The sequence below is a fragment of the Cucumis melo genome, chromosome 3, assembly GCF_025177605.1.
Source record: "Cucumis melo cultivar AY chromosome 3, USDA_Cmelo_AY_1.0, whole genome shotgun sequence".
Taxonomy (NCBI): domain Eukaryota; kingdom Viridiplantae; phylum Streptophyta; class Magnoliopsida; order Cucurbitales; family Cucurbitaceae; genus Cucumis; species Cucumis melo.
The window spans coordinates 4,028,716-4,035,153 of record NC_066859.1 but is presented as its reverse complement, the minus strand read 5'-3'; the positions used below and the strand labels follow the sequence as shown (position 1 = coordinate 4,035,153).

The window sequence follows — 6,438 nt, the reverse complement described above, 5'->3', positions numbered from 1 at the left end:
TACATGAAGTGTACCTCAAATTTACCGATTTCACGAGTAAACCTAAAGACACCTTAATCAAAATATAACCAACAAAATTTACACAACTACAGCTCCTAAAGCTTATACAAACTGTGGAGTATCTATAACATACAAGGGTGTATATACACCACAACACAACAGACTCTATGCCCAACTCAAAACACGTACTGGCAATCGATAATGAAGCTTCCGCAGACTAAGGCAGTCTATCAGGCACCGGGAAGTCGATCTCTACCTGGAAAATGGGTAAAACATTTTGGAAAGGGTGAGCTATGGAGCTCAGTGAGTGACTCAGTTTAAAACTATGAATTTAAAGATAAGAGCACGTGAAAACTTTACACATATAAATCTGTTTATACAAGTCGTAAATGTAAATGTGTAATAGTAAGAATAGCTTCCTTAAATACTCAGCATGTTCATCATTGAAATCTAGCAAGGCATATCAAGTATATCGAAGCATTTTAACTAACATGACGAATCTACGTTGTGTAGGGTACACCTAGTACAACAACGTTTACAAGCACTACGATGTAGTGGGGCCCGCCCAGCACTCCCATCGTCTTTGTCGTAGTGGGGCCCGCCCAGCACTCACGACAGCATCGTTGTTACGGAGTACACTCAACGTCAACAACGAAATCTAACCAGTGTGCACACGGTAATCTCTAGCCTCAGGCTCAAGATCTCAGTCATGTAGTTAATGAAAATTTCATAAATCATCATAAAATATTAAAACATGCTTGCTTATAAATTTTACACAAAGCTCGAACTTTACTCAGCTCTTTCGTGGAAAATTGTAGTTCTTAAAACAAAACTTCATACTAATTCATGCTTTGCTTAAAATATTGTGGTTTAAATACTTTCCAAACATTTAATATCTACGTGCTAGCATAAATTTCTTTAAGAAATCTAGTCTCCAAATGTATACTTGAAAATAGTCATGAAATTCAAATACCTTTCATGGCTTCGTAAATAAACATTTATCGCATTCAATCATAATAACAGTTATGGAAAATATTTCAAAGTTGGTTTTGTCACTCACAGTCTTGGGCTAGATCCTTGGTCTATAAGCTCGGTTTAATTCTTCTCGGCCTGCCAACAACCCAACCGAGTATTAAAACCTTAAACATTCTGGTTTCCTAAAGATATACATAACATGTCGCACCAAAGATGACGCTCGAAAACAAAGCTTAAGAAATAAAATCCTATTTCAACAATTCTCTAAAATTTCCAGATTTCTAACATAAACTTCAAAGAACTATAACTTTCTCAATACTTAACCAAAATGAGTGTTCTTTATATCAAACTCTTCATTTTGAGATCCTCTAAAACTTACCTGAAGACATATAAATCTGATTCCCCGTGCATAAACACATATAACCCTCAAAACAGAACCACTTCCAGAATCGCGCGCACACGACCTCTTTAACTTGTTCCTACAATTTAACCAATTTTTAGTCGTTTTTGGTTTACAATTTCTTCATGAAAGTTGTAGTAAATTGAATAAGATTTCCAACCATACCAAATAGAAATTCTAACTCCACCGATACACTCTGAAATACAAGAAAAACCAGAGACCTTCTGATTTCGAGTGAAAACCAACTGCCCTATTTTCTTCATCAAAAAGAACCAAATGAAAATCCGAATTTGCTCCAACGTTCTTCATAAAGTTTGTTTAAAAATGAGTTAACTTTCAGTAAATGTAAATCTCACCTCTTAATTCCTTTTGAAGAGTTCAAACCGAATTAAAAACCAGTGATGTGCAGAATGAACTAAAATTCAGCCATTGATACACTTTGCTTGAGTTCTCCTCCTCTTCTTCAACCTAAAAAATTCTAGTAAAATTTCTCTTCTTCTTCCAAACTCTCTCTTAGAAGTTCTCTGCAAATTGAAGAAGGAAAAAGAACAAAAAAATAAAGGGAACTTGGATGTCTTCAAACTTGGCGGTGAAGGGAAGAGAAGAAGAAGAAGAAAAGAGAAAATGAAATTTTCTTCTCCTTTTCTTCTTTTTGTCCTTTCTTTTCTTTCTTTTCTTTAATTAATTTAATAAAACTATTTAATATATAAATATATATATTTATATTTACACTTAATTTCCATTTTTTTTTCTTTTTTTTTTCCACATTTAAAGAAATTAATCCAAGAAAATATCGGGTTTACAACTTACCTTCCCTTTAGAAAATTTCGTCCTCGAAATTTAGAATGTCCTTAACTGAAAAGTATCGGATAGCTCTTCTTCATCTGATATTCTGGTTCCCAAGTTGCCTCCTCCGTTCCATGATGTCTCCACAAAACTTTTATGAGTGGAATCGTTTTGTTTCTCAAAACTTGTTCCTTTTTGTCGAGAATCTGAACTGGTTCTTCAACATAACTCAATTCTTCTTTTAATTCAACTGGTTGATCTTGCAACACATGCGATGGATCTGGTATATATTTTCTTAACATGGATACATGGAAAACATCATGTATTCGTGCAAGTTCTATTGGCAACTCAAGTCTATACGCTGCTGGTCCCACTCGTTCCGTTATCTGATATGGCCCAATATATCTAGGACTTAACTTACCTTTTCTTCCGAAACGAATAACACCTCGCCATGGAGATAATTTCAAGAAAACTTGATCTCCAACTTGGAATTCTAGGTTTCTTCGTCGCTTATCCGCATAACTTTTCTGTCGATCTTGGGCTTTCCTCAGATTTTCTCTGATCAACTTAATATTGTTTGTCGTAATCTGAACCAACTCAGGACCTACTAACTTTCGCTCTCCCACTTCATTCCAGCACACAGGAGTTCTGCATGGTCTCCCGTATAAGGCTTCATATGGTGCCATACCGATAGTAGACTGATAGTTATTATTATAAGCAAACTCCATAAGTGGCAAGTGGGTATCCCAACTTCCTTTAAGTTGTAGGACACATGCTCTCAACATGTCCTCTAAAGTTTGGATGGTCCTCTCGGACTGACCATCTGTTTGGGGATGAAATGATGTACTAAACTTTAGCCCTGTTCCCATTGCTTTCTGTAAACTAGGCCAAAATTTAGAAGTAAACCTCGGATCCCTATCTGAAACTATGGACACTGGTACTCCATACTGACTCACAATCTTATCAACATATAATCTCGCTAGCTGGTCTAACGTAGTTGTCATTTTAATCGGTATAAATCGTGTCGTCTTGGTGAGTCTGTCTACTATTACCCATATACCATCATGTCCACTGGATGTACGAGGTAATCCAAATAGAAAATCCATAGTAATATGCTCCCATTTCCACTCTGGCACTGGCAAAGGATTAAGAAATCCTCCTGGCCTCTGTCTTACTGGTTTAACCTGTTGACAAATCAAACATCTATCAACATATTCAGCTATCTCTTGCTTCATTCCAGACCACCAATAAGTCTTCTTTAAAGTTCTGTACATCTTGGTGCTACCTGGATGCATAGCGTAAGCTGAACTGTGAGCTTCTTCTAGAATAGCATTCTTAAGCTCACTGATATTCGGAACACATAATCTTCCTTGTTTAACAATGGCTCCATCTGTTCTCAGCTCAAACTCCACCTCTAAGCCTTTCTTGGATTTCTCAAACTTCTTCTGTAAATTACTGTCTTCTGACTGTCTTCTTACAATCTCAGTTACTAGAGAAGACCGAACCTGAAATTGAGCTAAGAGACTTCCTGAATCCTCTTAGTTACTACTGCCTTGGAACCTCTTAACTCATTCAACAAAGCTACTCGAATACCACACAAGGCACTCTTCGGAAGTCTTGACTTCCTACTTAATGCATCTGCTACTACGTTGGCCTTACCTGGATGATACTCTATAGTACAATCATAATCTTTAATCAGTTCTAGCCATCGCCTTTGTCTCAGATTTAGCTCTTTTTGATCAAAAATATACTTCAGACTTTTATGATCTGTGAAAATATGGCACTTTTCCCCGAACAAATAGTGTCTCCAGATTTTTAGTGCTAAAACAACTGCTGCTAGCTCAAGATCATGGGTAGGGTAATTACACTCATGCTCCTTCAACTGCCTTGAAGCATAAGCTATTACATTCCCATCTTGCATAAGCACACAACCTAATCCTAGCCTTGAAGCATCACAATAAATCACATAGTCCTTCCCTGTTACAGGAAGTGCCAAAATAGGTGCTGTAACTAGTTTTTTCTTCAATTCCTGAAAACTTTGCTCGCATTTATCTGACCACTCAAACTTAACATTCTTCCTTGTCAAAGCGGTCAAAGGCAATGCCAATCGAGAGAAATCCTCAATAAAACGCCTATAGTATCCTGCCAAACCCAGGAAACTACGTACTTCTGTCGCACTAATTGGTCTTTCCCAATTGACAACCGCTTCTACTTTTTGTGGATCGACACTAACTCCTTTTGCTGAAACTACATGCCCAAAAAATACTACCTGTTCCAACCAGAACTCACATTTGTTGAACTTAGCGTATAACTGTTTTTCACGTAGAGTCTGTAGAACAATCCTCAGATGTTCCTCATGAGATTCTCTGTCAACTGAGTAAACTAATATATCATCAATGAACACAATCACAAACTGATCTAAATACCGATGGAAGATCCTGTTCATGAGATCCATGAAAACCGCTGGCGCATTCGTTAAACCGAATGGCATAACTCGAAACTCATAATGCCCATACCTCGTTCTAAATGCTGTCTTAGCAATATCTGATTCTCTAACCTTCAACTGGTGGTATCCTGACCTTAAGTCAATCTTAGAGAACAACGTTGCTCCCCTTAGTTGATCAAATAAGTCATCGATGCGTGGTAAAGGATACTTGTTACGTATTGTAACCTTGTTTAACTGTCTATAGTCAATACATAATCTGAGGGTACCATCTTTCTTCTTCACAAAAAGCACTGGTGCTCCCCACGGCGAAACACTAGGCCTGATGTATCCCTTGTTAACTAGTTCCTGTAACTGCATCTTCAATTCTTTTAGCTCGCTTGGAGCCATTCTATACGGGGCCTGTGAAATAGGTGCTGTTCCTGGTAATAATTCAATAGTGAACTCAATCTCTCTATCAGGTGGCAAACCTGACAGATCATCTGGAAATACATCAAGAAACTCTTTCACCACAGGAACATCTTCTGGCTTTAGTTTTTCTCTCTGCACTACTACGATGTGTGCAAGAAACGCTGTGCAACCCTTCCTCAGTAATTTCTCAGCTTTCAAAACTGAGATTAGACTTCTAGAAACGGCCTTCCTCATACCTCTAAAAACCACTTCAGCAAAGCCTGGTTTTCTGAAAACCACTTCCTTCCTATGGCAATCCATAGATGCATAATGAGCAAATAAGAAATCCATTCCCAAAATTACATCTAACCTCTGCAACTCTAGTGGTAGCAAGTCCACTAGCAAACTGATACCTTCTACTAAAACTTCACAATTACGTAACACCTCATTAACAAGTAAAACGTCACCAACTGGAGTGTATATAGCTAACCCCTCAGATAAAGGCTCTAGCATCCTATTCAACTTAGTCAGAAATATACTAGAAACAAAGGAATGCGTAGCACCTGGATCAAATAAAACATCTGCAGGTACATTACAAATAAGAATCGTACCAGTAATAACGTCTGGTGCATCCTCTACTTCTTGTTGAGTCATAGCATAGACTTTTCCCTGTTGCCTCGGTCTTCCAACAACTCCCTTTTGCCTTGCACCACTGGTGCCCTCTGTTGGAACCACTGAAACTCTCGATTGCTCAATTGTCTGGGACCCAACTCCCTGATCTCTCTGAACTGTCATGTTCAACTGCGGACAATCTTTCTTGAAATGTCCTGGCTGTCCGCACTGGTAACATACACCAGCACCTACCAAACACTGACCCCGATGGTTCCTGCCACAACTCGTGCATGGTATTCGCCTGACGGTACTAGCAATGGACTCCTGACCTGGTTGCGATCTTACTGTTGATCTAATGGGTTGACTAGGTATTCTCTGGCTCTGTCTCTGAAAAACACTACCATAACTCACGTTCCTCGATGCTTGGCCTCCAGAGCGATTCTTAAAATCTTGACGGCTTGAAATATTTATCCCAGGCGTGAACCTCCGCTGCTCACGGCCTTTAAATCCACTAGCTGTTGAAGTCCCACGACTAAGCTCCACTGCCGATTTCTCTTCTGTTATACTCTGCTCCACACGAAGGGCAGTCTCCACTAACTGAGAGAAATTCGTCCACTTAGCAATGGCTGTAACTGGGGTACGTATTTCAAAACGCAACCCTCTTTCAAACCTTCGGCACCTGTCACTCTCAGAAGCTATAATAACGTCAGCATACCGTGAAAGCTCGGTATACTTCCTCTCATACTCAGCCACTGAAAGTGATCCTTGTTTCAACCCCAGAAATTCATCCCTCTTGGCTTCGCAGTATGTGCTGGGATAATACTTATCTTCG

At 38.8% G+C, this 6,438-nt stretch overlaps 1 long non-coding RNA gene across 2 annotated transcripts; it reads right to left on the bottom strand.

Moving 5' to 3' along the window:
- LOC127148379 (uncharacterized) lies at positions 1 to 2,340 on the bottom strand. Of its 2 annotated transcripts, XR_007819334.1 has the most exons (6): positions 2,186 to 2,340; positions 1,732 to 1,899; positions 1,541 to 1,625; positions 1,355 to 1,454; positions 1,061 to 1,110; positions 1 to 256 (listed from the first exon to the last, which is right to left on the bottom strand). It is a non-coding gene; the product is annotated as an uncharacterized LOC127148379 (long non-coding RNA). The 2 variants fall into 2 exon arrangements; XR_007819333.1 differs by lacking the exon at positions 2,186 to 2,340 and having other exon boundaries at positions 1,732 to 2,146.
- Positions 2,341 to 6,438: the final 4,098 nt, after the last annotated feature.